The following is a 17,462-nucleotide window of genomic DNA, read 5'->3' on the forward strand; positions in this document are numbered from 1 at the left end:
ACCTGCCACCCAGACACTATCCCTTGGCTACTACCATCTCTAGATGTGCTTAAACCCTTTGACCTGTGGGAAAAAACAGATGTAAAATAGGCGCTGAGCCTTTCTGCTTTCTATGCATCCTCCATTAGAGTTTGTCCATCTGCACCCAACAGTGGGCCTATTGCCTCCTTTACTTTACATTTGCTCCTCACATAACTGAAAAATATTTTCTTGTTACAATGGGCTTCCCTGGCCAATCTTAGCTCACTCTCAGCTTTGGCCTTTCTGATGATTGATCTACAGTGCCTAGTAACCTGTATGTACTCTTCTTTAGAGCTCTGTCCTTCCCTCCATTTCCTGAACATTTCCCTTTTCTTTCTTAGTTCCTCTTGAAGTTCTCTGTTCATCCAATTAGGCTTCTTAGAGCTCCTGCAGTGTTTTAGTCAACCAAATATCTGCTGCCGGCACTAACTATGCAGCCAATGATTCACCTCCATTATCTTCCTCTCCCGACGCATTCCTCTTCCCTTGACAGGCAAGACTGAAGAGAATACCACTTGTGCCCCCATTTGCTTGAACTTCCTCCCTAGATCTTGATAGTCTGTTTTAACAAGAGCGATGGTATTCACAGACATGTCATTCGTTCCCACGTGAACCATCACAAATGGGTAGCGAACCGTAGATTTGAGGAGTTTGGGCAGCTGTTCTGAAATGTTTTTAATTTTTTTCCCCTGTCAAGCAATACACCTCTCGGGTTAGGGGGTCGGGCCCAGCCACATGGCGATCCATTCCTCTTAGTAGGGAGTCTCCAATTACCACTACTCTCCTTTTTTCTTCTTCTCAGCACCATTTCCTTCTATCTCCGTGGCCTCTTCACTTTGTCTTAGACTTTGTTTTGGGACCTCTTCCCTCATTGGCACTTGCACCTCTCTGCAAGGGCCTGAAATCTATTCTGGAGTCCCATAGGCCCTGAGAACCATCTCGCTCTACGCCGTTGAGTCTTTTTCATAACGGTCTGCAGAGGCTCCGTTATGAGGTCAATCCCCTTATCCTCTTCAGGACTGGTTGTATCCTCTTTATTCAGAGTTGCACAGCTCCTATCTATGAACTCCTCCCCTTTCTTAATTTCTGTTAGAGTAATAATCCTCTCTTCTAAGCCCCTAATCCTTTCCTCCAAAAGTCTTGCCAGCTTACACTTGGGGCAGATGTAGTCCATCTTGTCTTCAGGGAGGAAGGCAATCATGTCACACTCACTGCAGATGATGGGATGAGTGTCCTGGAGGTCCATTGTAACTTCTTTGTTGTTAGGTGCGAAGTCGTTTCCGACCCATCGCGACCCTATGGACAATGATCCTCCAGGCCTTCCTGTCCTCTACCATTCCCCGGAGTCCATTTAAGTTGGCACCTACTGCTTCAGTGACTCCATCCAGCAGCCTCATTCTCTGTCGTCCCCTTCTTCTTTTGCCCTCAATCACTCCCAGCATTAGGCTCTTCTCCAGGGAGTCCTTCCTTCTCATGAGGTGGCCAAAGTATTTAAGTTTCATCTTCAGGATATGGCCTTCTAAGGAGCAGTCAGGGCTGATCTCCTCTAGGACTGACCGGTTTGTTTGCCTTGCAGTCCAAGGGACTTGCAAGAGTCTTCTCCAGCACCAGAGTTCAAAAGCCTCAATTCTTTGATGCTCGGCCTTCTTTATGGTCCAACTTTCGCAGCCATACATTGCAACTGGGAATACCATAGCCTTGACTAAACGCACTTTTGTTGGCAGGGTGATGTCTCTGCTTTTTAGGATGCTGTCTAGATTTGCCATAGTTTTCCTCCCCAGGAGCAAGCGTCTTTTAATTTCTTTGCTGCAGTCCCCATCTGCAGTGATCTTGGAGCCCAGGAAAATAAAATCTGTCACCACCTCCATTTCTTCCCCATCTATTTGCCAGGATGTAACTTCTAGGCAGTGCAACTACTAGGAAAATATAATATAGTAGTTGCACTGCCTAGAAGTTACAATGGACCTCCAGAACACTCATCCCATCATCTGCAGTGAGTGTGACATGATTGCCTTCCTCCCTGAAGACAAGATGGACCACTAAGATGGACCACGAATCCTAGTGGGCCCTTCCAACTCTTTGTGTTTCCTTGAGCTGTCCAGAGTGTATTTCCAGGAAGCATTTGGAAATGACACCACCTACCAAAATGCACCACTATAAGCATGTATTCTTCTTGTGCTTACCTTCCCTCTGTCTGCCCCTATGCACTGAAGTGTAGGACCGTAAGCTCCCAAGGACAGGGACATACCTTGTTATTCTGCATGAAGCCAGACTCCCAGATGGTGCAAAATGCCATTGCTTATCAGCAACCAGAAAACAAATCATAAATGCAATCCTTGTGCAGAAGAATTCTAAAAATCAAACATACTTCCATACCTTCACTGCGTGTCAATTCTGAACAAGATAGCTCATTCTTAAATGTATAAGCATCTGGGATGTTTTAGGAACACAAAATAGGGCTTTTTTAAAACTGGGAAAAAAAAACATGGTTTAAAATCCATTCAGGATGAAATTATTCTACTGCCTCAAGGTAACAGATGGTATCTAACCAGCACAGGAATGAAATGAGACATTAATGGCCTTGGTAAAATAGATTTAACGATTTAACGAGAATAATGACAATTCCTCGGAGATTTCGCTCACAGTATCTATATACTGAGGCCCCTATTGAAAGTACATCTCTGCCTTATCTGATTAAGAATTACAAAATGCCTCTGAGTCATCTCCGTGGTCTTGCAGTGTGCACAGGGGAGGGGGGCAGAAGGAAAGCGCCCATCACAGCTCTCTGCATAGAGTGTCTGCTGTTTGCGCCACAAGCATAAATCTTCACAAAGGCCCAAAGACACCTTCCACCTCTTCTCATTCCCAGTGACGAGGGATGGATTAATTATCTTCTCTTCCGAAACAGTAAAGGAAAACATACCTGACAGTGTGCCCATAAGTGTTTCGTACTAACAACGCCAGTTTGGAAACCCATCGGGACTTAGATACGCAACAGGCCCCAGTATGCAGAAAGGTTAAGCTTACACATTAAACAGCAGATGACAAAACAACCAAAAGGTCCTCATGGAGACCACTTATTTGTTCCGTATTATGACTACATTGTTGAACTGAGCATGAGTTAAAAGGGAAGGAAAAGAAAAGGAAAGGGTCTGTTCAATTGGTTCAGTGAAGTCTCTAATATATCCTGGCAATGGTGAGGTGCTCCAGTTGCAATATACCAGAGGTGGCCAAACGGGCTCTTCCGTTGTTCATGGACTACAATTCCCATGAGCCCCTGCGTGCGAATTATAGTCCATGAACTACTGGAGAGCCACATAGATAAATAGGCTCTCTGAGAAAGGTGCTACTAATCCCATCAACTCTCAAATGCAACTTCCCTTCTATACTCACGGAACTCCATTATTAGGTATGATGATGACTAAAAGCCTATCTCACTTTAACAATCTCCTGCCCTGAAATCTAGGGATCATCAAGACACATTAGCATCTCTGATTCCACCTTGGTAGAGCAATCAGGGTTATTGTTTGGTTCCCAGGAGACTTTCGAGGTTCCGCCCTGGGTATTGTCTTCATGCCAGACAGACCCATCACATGCATTCTAGTTTCTTTTATCATACGCAGGAATCACGCCACGTCCTGTTTTAGGGGCTGCCACATTAGCCATAACCTGAGGATACAATTTATCTCTATGTTGTAACACTCAGAACCATTTGTGTGTGTGTGTGTTCTTTGGGTACTCTGCATACACTGCTTGCTTGCAGGTAAGCTACTTCTCTTTCTCCAGCTGGTTGTTCTCATTGGATCCAAGGACTTCTTCACATTGTGACATTAACAATAGCTTTCTCCACTTCTACAAATCTATTCCCATTCAACCCTGCTTTTCCTTAATTAATTTCTTGAGTGTGTGTTTCAAAACCTTTCAGTGTACGGATTTGTAAGTTGCCTTTAAATTCTCCTTCAGTAAAACAACCTTCCACTTACTCCAATCTGGCTTATTTAAGAGTTTCTAAAGAGAACATGGAGGATCATTGTCCATGGGGTCGCGATGGGTCGGACACGACTTCGCACATAACAACAACAAAGAGAACATCCTGCTATACATAAGTGGAGATCCTGTAGTTACCCGTCTCTTGCTAATTCTCCAATCAGGTTAGTGCTCATAGACAAACTAAACTCACTTGATTTGAATTATGACTGTCTTATGTCCTCAGGGAAGACTGGTGCTTATAGTTTGGTTAGTAGCCACCTTGTGGCAGAAGAATGGTATTGTCTTCAGGAAGGGAAGTGGGGTATATGTTTGTTCTTGTACTGTGGATTAGGGTTGTGCAAAGGGGACCTGATTTGGTTGGATCCGAATCGATTTGGATCGTTTTGGAGCTGTCCGAATCGATTCGGAGCCAATGCAAGTCAATGGAGCCATTGACCTGCATTGGAAATCATTCCCCCGCCTTTCCTGGGGGCTGGGGTGGAGGGGGTGTAAGTTGCACCTCTGAAACTTCTTGGGGAGCTCAGGGAGGGTCTTCCCTGACTCCTCTGCAAGTTTCATGAGGATTGGACTAAGGGGTCCAACCCTAGGGGCTCCCAAAGAGGGTACCCTTATCTGCTTCATCGGATATAATGGAGAGATAGATTCTTTGGTTTTAACTTGATTCCCCATAGACTTTTATGGGGAATGGTCTTTTGGAGCCCCTAGGATGGGAGCCCCTGGTACTATCTTCCTGAAACTTGCAGGGGACTCAGGGAAGACCCTCCCTGAGCTCCCCTGCATGTTTCAAGAAGATTGGACGAGGGAGTCCTGCTCCCAAAGTTACTTAACCAGGAAATTGGCAATTAACCTGCTGAAATTATTTTCCCACCATTAAAGTCTATGGCAAATGGTGTCACCCTCTTTGGGAGCCCCTAGGATGGGACCCCCTAGTCCAATCTTCTTAAAATGTGCAAGGGAGCTCAGGGAGGGTCTTCTCTAAGGCCCCTGCAAGTTTCAGGAAGATTGCACCAGGGGGTTCCATCCTAGGGGCTCCCAAAGATCATCAAGTTAATACCAAAGAATATAACTCTCCATTATATCCAATGGAGCTGATAGGGGTATCCTCTTTGGGAGCCCCTAGGATTGGATCCCTTGGTCCAATTTTCTTGAAACTTGCAGGGGAGTCAGGGAAGACCCTCCCTGAGCTCCCCAGGAAGTTTCAGCGGTGCAACATACAGCAATCCCCCCCAGCCCCTGGGAAAGGCAAAGAACAGAAACAAACAAACAAAAAAAAAAGAAACAGAAGCAGCCAGGAGGCTGCAGCAGCTATGAGGCTGCTAACCGGCTTGGCGATTCGGTCAAATCGATTTGATTCAGCCACGATTCAGCCGAATCTTTTTGATTGGGTCATTTTGAAACCAGCAGAGGTCCAATTCGGACCGTTTTTGGCTCGGAAACGTCTGAATCAGCCCCGATTCGGCCAATTTGGGCGTTTCCAAGCCGAAACCACACATCCCTATTGTGGATATTCATACTTGGTCCAATACTATACTATTTCTATAGTATTACAGAACCATGCTATCAGAGATATTTTTTCTTGTAATAATGAATTAGCTCCCACATGCTAATGCAGACAAATTACTCATACAATTTGCAGGCCAAGAAACAGGATCTAGGGTTTGTATCTGTGATTTATTTTCTTCTTTTTCTGTGTAATTTATCTGGATCAGAGAAGAAAAATTCTGGATCTTCATCTGTATAAGAAGTCTTCTCATCCTTCTATCATTGAATGACTCTGTTAGCAGACCTGGATTTTAATATAACATGAGATATGTGTCAATATATAGCTGCTGCAATTAAATGTTGTTTATTTTTTAATGAATATTGATCAGTGGTAACTTTTTGTTATATTGCTGTCTTTTTCTGGTTGAACAGTCCATTAATTTTAAGAAATAGATGGGATGGGTAAATCTAGTCCAATCGCCTGAACAATATAGGAAATTCACAACTATCTTCTCCGGCCCTTCCCCCAGTGACCCTTGGTCCGTACCCTGAGGAAGACAAAAAGCCTCCAATCTGTATTAAGAGAGATTGACTAAATAAAATAAGTGATGATCCTTCTGCAGGATTTGTGAATCATCCCTTTAATGAATTTTTAAGCTGCATTCCTACCTTAAATTAAATATTTTTTTTTAAGGAGATAAGTTGCAAAAGGAAAAAAAAGGCCCCAAGTTGCAGAGAATTCATTTTATTGAAGTCCAAATTTACAACGTAAGTTTACAACTTTTTCCCAAAACAAAAGCTACTTTTTAATTTAGGAAGAATAAATGTCCTTTCCCCCCCCAATAATGTACAGTCTATATATTTTTAAATAAGTTAATATCTTTGAAAAAAGAGCAATATGTTCCTTTTATAATGTTGCAGTGCAACTTACAACTTACACGTCTGTGCAATGTACCATGAGGTATCTGCCCAAGGAGCCACACACAGTGAAATTTTCCATTCATAAATTCTCATTGTAGACACGCAAAAAGGTAACAAGTTATTCTGTGATAGAAAATAAAAATGCAGCCAAGTACAGTAACTCACAAAGAACTTAATTTTTCGTGGGGAAAAAGAAGAAGAGAGAAACCAACCCAACAAAACAGGGTGAAAAAACCTAAACCTAACATTCATAGCCTATATAAACTATAAACTATTGAATCACTTTGCAGTGAAGTACAGTTATAAAACTAAAAATACTTTTGGTGAAACGGATTAAACAAAACAAAACAAAAAAAACAAAGAAGCCTGTATTATCCAGGGGTTGAAATTCTGATTTACCTGCCTGAGCCCCCAAAGATATTCATTTTCTACCTCTGGGTATCTGTGATGAAATGAAAGGTGTGTCTATCAAATAGCGGGCTTGGGATTGGTGTACTACATACACATAAAGAATCCATGTTCCCCTTTCGTGGATAAGAAAGACTGACTCATGGCTGAAGTTTGCAGATAACAAGGCAGAATGTAGCACTACAGAGCAGGCTCCTCCCTGGTTTATAATGTGACATCACATTTTGGTTTTATTCTTTCACAGCTAGTTAGGAAAACATACAGTAAATTGGTGCTAAATACAATACATATGTACTGTTGCTTAAAGCTTTCCCCTCTTAAAACTTTATTTTTGGGGAGGGTTCCAGCTACAGAACGTTCTCTCTCTCTCTCTCTCTCTCTCTCTCTCTCTTTCTATCGAAAATTGTTCTAGATAACAGACAAGTCATAGAAATAACCAAGCACAACATAAAGTATGATAAATAACAGTTCTGCCTCTAATATATATAATATATATATATATAATTTATATACATAGTGTCCTGTAAACAAAAATGCTCAGGAGACGTAAGGTCTCCGTGACTTTTTTTTTTTCTTAACACAAGGCGCTATTTTTTGTTTTTTTGTTGTTGTTCTCGACATCATCATTTGAAAACAGTCCCAGTGAAAATTTGGTTTATAACCTCCTATTGCTACAGAAATAGTAAGAATGTTCTTATTGACAACAGAAAAACCATAGAGAGCTTGTAACGTTGGTCAGCTACTGATACAGACTTAGCAGAATGATCAAAACACGGTTTGTTTGCCCATTTTATGGCACGAGGCTGGTCGGTTTCATGGAGTGTTGAACGTGATGTGATAGCGCAGTTGTTGTCTGTGGTCTGTTCTGGTCACAGGAGGTCATACCTTGTGAACCCCCACCCCCACCCCCACCCCCACCCCCACCCCCTGGCCAAATGCAGACTACCAGCCATGGACTTGGGCTCTCCAGATGCTTCACATAACCCCCTCTCATTTTTGCAGCCAAAGCTGGACTATCGTGCATGCCTAAAAATGGGTGACCTTACTACCCGGTCTCAAAAACCGAACAGACATCATTGCTCAGCGCTAGGATAGAAAGGATTTCCCCCCTCCCCTGAGAATTCTAAATCCAAGCACGCAACTCCGTTTGGGGGCATATCTTTATTCTGCTACTTGGGAATTGTTCACTGTTGGACTTACAAGGGTATCTTTCCTCCATTCCTAGCCCCTAGTGCATTTCCTTTTTAGAAGGTCACATTTATCTGAAACCAGTGAGTTTAGACTGAAGTAATTCTGGGTAGAATTGTGTTGTCGCATTCGGCAAACACATTGATGGTTTGATGACTGGGGATCCGGGAAAGCCGGGGTATTGATTTATAAATTGTGTAGTATTTTAGAAAGCCAAGTCAGTTTCACCCGTCGGCTAGTATGTGCCCACCAAGCAGTTGCTTGTAATACATTTGAAAACGAACATTTGGTGCGACCCTATATTAAGCCAAGGTGGCCCAGCTAACTCAGCATTTTCCGCTAGGGTCGGGGAAAGCTCTTTGGATTCTCAGGCGAGTGTGTGCCTGGGCCCATTCCGCACACAGTGGATAATGCACTTTCAATACGCTTTGGCAGCTGGATTTTCCTGTGCAGAACATTTTCCTGTGCAGAAGTGCATTGAAAGTGCATTATCTATTGTGTGCAGAATGGGCCCTGGAATCCATAGATGCTCTGGGGCCTTGTACATGCAAAGTAGATGTTCTTACCACTCTTCCATCCGCACTTTTAAGCTAAGAAAATTCTTATTTGAAGTCTGTTATTTCCAAGTATCCCAAGCATCACTATACAAGTTGTGAGTGCCTGACGTTTGACTTCAGTAACCAGTCAAACCTCTTTGACGAAACACAACAGCATCAAATGGTTTATGCCACGCGGGAAATTGTGCCTCTATCATATCAACTCCAACTTCCTTAGCCTGAGATTGCAATACAAATATAGGCTGAATGGCAGCATCAGAATACTAGTGCTTTGCTATTTCAACCCCTGAATATACAAACAAACATTATCATAGCCTGTTTTACTTTTTCCATGCAATGCAAGAAAAGGGAGTTTGTAGTACAGTTTCCTGTCAACGTATTCTCAATACTAGTGCAGATTCTCAATACTAGTGCAGATGGGGTCCCCCCCCAGTCCCCCTCCCAGCTTCTTAAAAAGTATGTCTGCATGATGCATTCAAATCTGCATCAGATCTGTTCAACTGGCTCTGATGGATGTAGGTTGGCAAAGGTGCTCACGCTAGCTGAAACAAAGTCCCCTGTGCCTTAGGGGGACAGCCATAAACAGTTAAACTGATTTGAAATCGATTTCTCTTCCAGTGTTGAGGCAGCCTAGCCGAAATACGCACACATTCTTTGCCTGAGAATGCATAACGATAACAATGCCATTTATTGGGGGCAGAGTTTAATGGGTGCTTTCAGTGAAACAGCAAAGCTCTCTAACAACTTTTTAGTCCTCTATCACTTAACAGCACTCCAGGTACTGTATGTATAGCAGTGTTATTGCACGCAATATAGTGCTTTAAAGGGCATAACTTTATGCAAAGTGGAATGCATGGTGGAATGTTTAAAAAAGGCTACATTTGCCTGGAATTGAAGTGCTTATAGGCACAATTTATCAGGAGATCCTCCTGTGCAAGTCCCTTTAAAATTGATGGAGCTACTCAAGAGCAAAACAGTGGCTTATACAGAAGCCCTGCTCAGTGGATTGGGTCCCACGAATATTAAATCAACCTGATCTCTTCTTCAACCTTTTGAAAATTGTGACATTCTTCTTTCATTTCTAGCCATAAACTCTCTCTTTTTTGTAATAGCAACAGGGGACTTTTACAAAAAAAAACTCATTTTTATAGCAGAGATATAAATTTGAAATGAAGTGCATATACAGTACAGCCTATACCTATAGAAAAAAATATTTTACATACATTTAAAATTGGAATTAATCTTTCCATTGTTAAAAACAGATGGTTCAGATTAAAAGAAAGACTATTTTATAAATGCCAAGTTAGATGAAGGCAGGCTATCTAGAAGCAGCCTAACACAAAACTCCCAAAACCTGAAATCAGAAAAATTCAGATCCTGCAATTAGACTGATTATGCATAAAAAGTATATCTGCATAGATTTACTGACCATTATGTGCTTTCACTGGCAAAAACAGAATAGCAGTTTTTTGTAAAATTTTATGACATTTGACATTGTTTGGGGAGGTAACTTGTACAGGGTAGAATGATTTACCCCTGGATCCCTGGAAGCCCCAGAAGAGTTCACCTTCCGTTGCTCCTCTAACAAATGTCACCTCTACAATTTACCTACCATCATAAGCCAATGCCATTAAAGTTATTTGTTAAAATTATCAGGTTCTGAGTTTCTCCACGCAATCACAGCCATGTGAATTTCTATGACATGCCAGGAGCCTCAAACGAAGGGCTCTGGGTACCATACTCAGATGCCTTATTTCCTGAACTACACTGTTCCCTTTGGGTTTTCCCCCCCTCTACTCAGTGGAGCTGTTCACATCCTGAGCAGCATATAACTGCTGTAATCTTAAAATGGGCAATGGTCAATGCAAGACCCTGCGTGACTCTGGACTGCTCCTGTGTTAAGGAGCAGCTGCTCCTGCACACCGGGGTAGGCAAAAATAGCAGGTGTAAGCCATCTTTCTATGCTGCACTTTAGCACCACCAATGCATCTGGACAGAGGCAGTCCTGCAGCCTCCAGTACAGTGGATAACAGGTGGCCACAGAGAGGCCAACAGGATATGACTTGATTCTATAAAGCCTCAGGGTTTTCTGTGGCATCTCAGTTAGAGCAAGCTGCTTGCCACCTGTTTGCATCTGCTAATCTTTGCATCAATTCTGAAACAATGTCAGGTAAAGTCTTTGGAAGAATCCATGCTACACCATGTGACTTCTTAACTGGAGGGGGAACATAGACTCTTGTGGGAAAATGACATAAAGATTTGGTTGTGCTAACAAAGAACTTGTTGGAAACGGAAGCGGGAGTAACAATTCCAATGCAAAGAGAACCAGGGTGTCAACTGCCACCAAGCCCTAGATTCCCACTATGCGCTAATTCCTGATGCACATTACTGTGTATATGCATGTGACATGGTGTACTGCTGACTGATCATGTGCTACCGAAAACAGCAAGGTTGCTTTCCAGCAAGGCATTCCCATTGTACAACAATCTGTACTGCTGCATGCTGGCATTCCCTTCCAATAGGTGGAGTGGAAGAATCATTCATAAGGGGAGGGGTAAAGCAGCTTATGGATGGATGTCTGTATTCACGACAATTGAGATTTATTAGTTTCAAGGTCATCTCTGGCCTTATCCATTCTACAAATCCAAGCTTGAATGGTTCTATGAACGATCACAGTGAAGACTTTCATTGGAACGCCTTGGACAACTCTACAATCTTTGTAAAGACCGTCATTGTTCTCTCCCATGATGTGAGATCAGGCTATAATGCAGCTTACTCTGAGTCCTAGCTTCCATTTGCTTTTACAATGACAAATCCGGTCCAGTAGCTAACTGCTGGCTATCTCAAAAGCTTAGTCCTATTCGGCTGTAATCCTAAGGAAACTTTCCTGGGAGTAGGCTCCATTGAATATCTTGGGTCTTGGCTCTGAGTAGACCGTCAAAGAATTGCTCCCAACTTGCCATTATGTTGTGAGCAAACCCTGTGCTTACAAATTCAATCCCCCTCCCCTTGAAATCAGCGTCAAGAATGACCTCCTGCTTTAGTGGGAACAATGGTTTGCAGTTATTTCAATACTGGCAAAATAATATTTATCGAAGAACCATGGGTTTTCAGCCTTGATCCGGGGGGGGGGGGAATCCAAACCACAGTAAAGAGAGTTTGGATGTAAAGGCAGAAGGCTTTGAAGGAGGGTGTATATGAACACAGGGCCTTGGTTTGGCATCACATGTGAATCATGTCATATTAAAGCCAGCTGGCAATTCACTAGGGACAGAGGCCTCGGCATATTACTGGAGGGATATAGTAAGGTTACTATTGCAGCTGGATAATACAGCTGGAAAAATAAAAGCACAAGCTATGGATACAGCTGGCAATCTAGATGGAGAAGATAATGCGTCACTGATGAAAACTGTACTTTTAACAGCAAAGCTATCATCGTTCTCAACATATTTGCTCCAGAACTCCTGTAGCCAACATTAATCAGGGGCCTGACCAGTTCCTAGTCTTCTGGATCTGTACATTATATACTCGCCAACCCGCATATAAGCCGAGGCATCTAATTTCACCACAAAATCTGGGCAAATTTATTGACTCGCATATAAGCCGCGGGTGGGAAATGCTCCATCATCACAGGCTCTCCCATCCATTGAAGGCAAAAGGAAAAAAAGATCAGAGTCCCTCAGTCAAACCATTGATGTCCTACAAGCTGCCAGAGCAAGCTCGGCTTGCAGTACACATTCTGCAAAAGGCAATGCAACGATTGGCTGGCTGGAGCAGGCTTTTATTTCAATTACCGTATACCCCTGCGTATAAGCCAAGGAGGGCTTTTTCAGTGTGAAAAAGGTGCTGAAAAACTAGGCTTATACGCGAGTATATAGGGGAAATGATTTTCAATATGAAGCAGCTACCTGCATTAGTGCCCCTTGGTCCCTTCGTATTGATTTCATTTTAGTTCACTAGTCCTCTTGTTGAAACTGTGTGCAGGAAGTATTTATCCATTCATTAAAGAATCCTGTATTTGTAAAACGCCATCCTTGTGGGCTCAGGCTAGCTTAACCTTGTCAGATCTTAAGTCAATTGTAACCTAACAGCATTTTCCACCGGTGCACTGCTGCATCCCTACTGTATCTTTACGGGAGGAAATGGGGAGGGGACTTAAGAGCTCTCCCAATTTTTTAATTCTCTCTTCCCCTTTAAATAAATTAGCAGCGAAATTCAGTAAAGTGACTTTGTTCAAGTGAACGCTGAAAATGAAAGAGACAGAAGCATCTTTGATGACGGACGTCACAAGACTTATAAAAACGTTAGTGCTTCTTTAGTAAAGTGCTGGTTTTTATGGGGGGGGGGGGTAGGAGATGGTTGGCTATTAAATATGGAAGGCAGAGATCCAGCATCAGATGTGGCGTGGACTGCAGTAGGGCTGTTTTCTTGCAACATATTCCTGCAAAAACAAGTTGGCACTGAAGCCTTCTAAGAGCTGCTTGATCAAAACTGGTTCACAAGAAAAATAGAAATCTAAGAATTTGATTCTCCTATCAGCAGAGAACAGGGCATAGAGGCTCAGCATCGGACTGAATGGGTAGATTACAGCAGTGGTCCCCAACCTTTTTATCACCGGGGACCACTCAATGCCGGGGACCACTCACCGGGGACCACTCAACGCCTTTTACCGAGGCCCAGTGGGGGGGTAGTTTACTCCTCTACTCTCAACCACTGCCCTAACGCTCTCTGATCGCTATGGTAATGTTTAAACATCCCTTCAAAATAAGATACAGACACGCCACAACAATGAAGTGTGTTGTAAAGGGCTGGGGGGATGAAGTAAAGGGCCGGGGGGGGGAGGGGAGGCATCCTTCAGGGTCCACCTTCAATTAGTTGAAGGACCACATGTGGTCCGCAGCCCACAGGTTGGGGATCGCTAGATTACAGGAGGGAGTACACAGGGACAGCTTCTCCCACCTCCTCCTCCTGATTGCCATGTGAAAAGGCAGGCATGTGAGGTTGGTCCCACAGACCCCCCTCTTCTTGGTTCCTATCTCCACTGCTCTTCTTCTCTAGGCCTCAGTTCCAGAACATCTGCCGTTTGCTCCTGGGGCTAGCAGGCATAGGATGGTTATGAATGTCCTTAGGGGACAGAGGCAGACACCTTAGATTGCAGTCGTGTGACCCAGGAACCCTCTGGTGAACCCACCACAGAGGAGGCTCCTATTCAAAGCCATTCTACTCAACCTTAATTGTCTGGCCAGGGATTGCTGAACTGTGTCCATGGACTATGTGCTGGCGGGGGAACAGGAGACCCCTGGCCTTGGTTAACAAAACGAACTCAATAAGGACACTGGAGAAGCTGAAGATCTGTAAGACGGGAGTATAAAGAAGCGATACAATTTAAGAAGTGAGACATGCTGTGAACATATCTCTGTCTGTAACAGTAACGGCAAAAAGAATAGCAATAAGAAACTATAAGGAAAATAATTTAGTGTGGTCTGACTTGAGACCTTTGGTAAAATGAGTCGACCATTGAAGCCTGGGCAAGCCAGCTACTGATACTCGTATTACGATCTAGAAACTGGATTTGGTCGTAAATTAAGGTGACCAGGTTGTCCCACTTTTGGAGGGACATCTGGGGGCACCTGGCAAAATGTATTTATGTTGAAATTTTAAAAAATATATTGCAATACTATTTTTGCATTCTATGTGTTCTATGAACATTTCTGTTGCTCCATATAGACCAAGTTTTTAATCAAGAACCCCCCCTGGTCAATGGTGTTCCGCTTTACCAATGTTAAAATCTGGGCACCTTATTGTAAATCCCTCTAATTGCGAGATGAGCAGGGCCAGAATCCTCCCACTCCCCAAAAAGAGACATAACCAGCCTTTGCAACATTGCTCTGTCCTGACATGTGTTTGTAAGTTAAACAGACTTCAGAAAGCACCCCAGTTTTCCCACTAGATGATCAGAGGAGGGAAGTGACTTCTTTTATTTTGAAAGAGTGGGAAGTGTGGAAATTATATGAAAAAAGACTGTGAATGTTCTTGAATTCCTAGGAAAAGGATCCCATTACAAAGATGTGGAATACCAGGCCAAAAAGAGGTACTACATACAAACTATCTGGTGTCTCTTCTTTGGTTCAAAAAACCAGCACTGGGGACAGATGACATGCCCATGAACCTATTTTTTCCCTACACCTGGGAGTAGGGAGGGGAAGGCTGTTTGTGAACACTGAGGTGAGGACATGATAATGTTTGAAACTACCTGACGGAGAGGCTGATTCTGCGAAGGCTCAAGGGGGTGGCAGGTTACAGTGGATGAGCGATAGGGATGTGAGTGTCCTGCATAGTGCAGGGGGTTGGACTAGATGACCCAGGAGGTCCCTTCCAACTCTATGATTCTATGATTCTAATTTAGGCATATGTGCTGCCAAAGCAAGAACAAGTTTCCACGCATACATGAAGCTCGCTCACTTGTGCAGAAATATAGTTGAACTTGAAATGATTCTGCGACTGCCCTCATTTATTTATTTCTTTTAAAGATGCACACCCCACGCCATAAGGCTTTCCTAGCAGCTTTTTCTTACAAAACAGATATTAAAAAACGTATATTCCTTCTGTTCAGTGAGGGCTGTGCACTGAAGAGAGCCAGCTTGGTGTAGTGGTTAGGAGTGCAGATTTCTAACTTGGCAAGCTGGGTTTAATTCTGCACTCCCCCACATGCAGCCAGCTGGGTGACCTTGGGCTCGCCATAGCACTGATAAAGCTGTTCTGACCGAGCAGTGATATCAGGGCTCTCTCAGCCTCACCTCCCTCACGGGGTGTCTGTGGTGGGGAGAGAAAGGGAAGGCGATTGGAAGCCACTTTGAGACTCCTGATAAAGCTGTTCTGACCAAGCAATAATATCAGGGCTCTCTCAGCCTCACCCACCTCACAGGGTGTCTGTTGTGGGGAGAGGAAAGGGAAGGCTACTGTCAGCCACTTTGAGGCTCCCTCTGGTAGAGAAAAGCATATAAGAACCAACTCTTCTTGTTCTTCTAAAACCCACCCCATACATTATCTCAATCTGTGGAAGCACAAGGGAAGAATGGGAACATATACACTTCCCATCATATGTTACAAAGTAAGTTGAAGGTGTCTCTGTGCAAACATGAGAAAAGGATTCCTAATTTTCTAGCCTTAATCTGGACCTTCAAGTCATTGTTTGGAGGCTGGCAGTGAGGACAGAACACAAATCCTTCTCCTCCCTCCATGTGTAGGAACAACATGTGAAAAGGCCTTAACTAAAAATCGTGCATAAGAAAACAATGCAAAGCCAGTAAGAAATCAGTAATCTCACTTTAAGAACACCCTTACTCCCCCCGCCCCCCCAAAGTAGCATGTGGGGGCAAAAGCTAGGTTGGAATCCTTCTCTCTGACATGTTGAACAAAAACAAATGCCCTACAAAATATGTGAAGTGAGGCTTTTAGTATGGGCGAACACTCAAACATTCTACCTCCCCCTGTAATGTGACGTGGCATTCCCCAGCAGCCCTGGCATCACATGAAGCTACAGATCAGATCCCTTTTGTTCTCAGGTTCCCTTCCTATCTGCCTTCACCTGTAAGTATCTCTGAATTCTGTGCAATGTATTTTGAGTAAACCTGTTCAGCTGCAGTGCTGCATTTTCTGAAACTGCAACAAGGAACACAGCCCAGCTCAAACGAAGCACAGTTATGCCCCACTGATTTTAAGAGAAGAGGTAAGTGAGTCCTACATAGATACAAGGGGGCTAAACATATTTAGCCTTCGCCACAGTGTTGGCCAAGCTCTATTTCTAGTGGCTTGGTTACTTGCAAAGAATCAGCACCTGGAGGAAGAACTTTAAGGGCGCTGTTATAAAGGAAGGCTCGTGTGCATTTTAGGCTCAAAATCCTCCCAAATAAAAACACCGACTTAGTGCGACAGCTCAACAAAACACAGACCTTTGCAGATGTCGGGTCCAATCGAATAAACCTCAGCAATACTGGTATTGGGAGCACACTTGCAGCGGACTATGGTTTTTTTTGAGGGGGGTGTCATTGCCTTACTTTCTTAAAATCTTCCTTGTCTTCTGAGCTTAAAATAAGTTGATTTATTATTACAGTGGCAACAGAACAACAGTGCTTGAGAAGCAACTGTTGTATTTCAGGGATAGTTTCTGGCCAACTCTTAGAATCAAAAAGTTGGACGGTCCCTCCAGGGTCATCTAGTCCAACCTCCCGCACAAGGCAAGAATTCACAACTACTTGCCCTCTTACAGTGACCCCAATTTCATGACCAGAAGATCCTCTCCCACCATAAATTAATTTTATGTGCCTAGATCAGGGGTAGTCAAACTGCGGCCCTCCAGATGTCCATGGACTACAATTCCCAGGAGCCCCCTGCCAGCGTTCGCTGGCAGGGGGCTCCTGGGAATTGTAGTTCATGGACATCTGGAGGGCCGCAGTTTGACTACCCCTGGCCTAGATGGCAGATTCCTCTTTATATAGAGCTGCTGTCGTTTTGTGCTCTACCGTCTTAAAACGTGACTGCCTCTCCAATTGCTTTAAAAAAAACACATAAGTGGTGTCATCCTAAACAGACAGTTTGGGTGGAAGCCATTGGAATTAAGGGCTGCCTTGTCTGTGCATCCCTTCATGAATTGCACGAGTGAATGACCACAGATACACAGGCAGAGCTTTCGAGGCTGGTTTTCAATGCTAAACCAAAAAAGGGAACCGAAACCCAACCTGGACAAAGTCAGGAACTCAAACCATATTAAAATTATTACAAATATTTATTAAAGTGCACCAATGGTATATTAAAAACAAAGTAAAAACAATACATACCTATCTGCACACGAAGCACAGACCAAATGCCTTTCGACCCACAGGGGTCTTCCTCAGT

General features: G+C 43.5%; 1 protein-coding gene across 1 annotated transcript in view; it reads right to left on the minus strand.

Annotated features, from left to right (window-relative positions):
* Nucleotides 1-17,462, minus strand: part of APOOL (apolipoprotein O like) — a 400,760-nt gene that overhangs the window by 18,348 nt on the left and 364,950 nt on the right. The gene's annotated exons all lie outside the window — the stretch shown is intronic.

Source organism: Paroedura picta, chromosome 13 (genome assembly GCF_049243985.1).
Source record: "Paroedura picta isolate Pp20150507F chromosome 13, Ppicta_v3.0, whole genome shotgun sequence".
NCBI lineage: Eukaryota > Metazoa > Chordata > Lepidosauria > Squamata > Gekkonidae > Paroedura > Paroedura picta.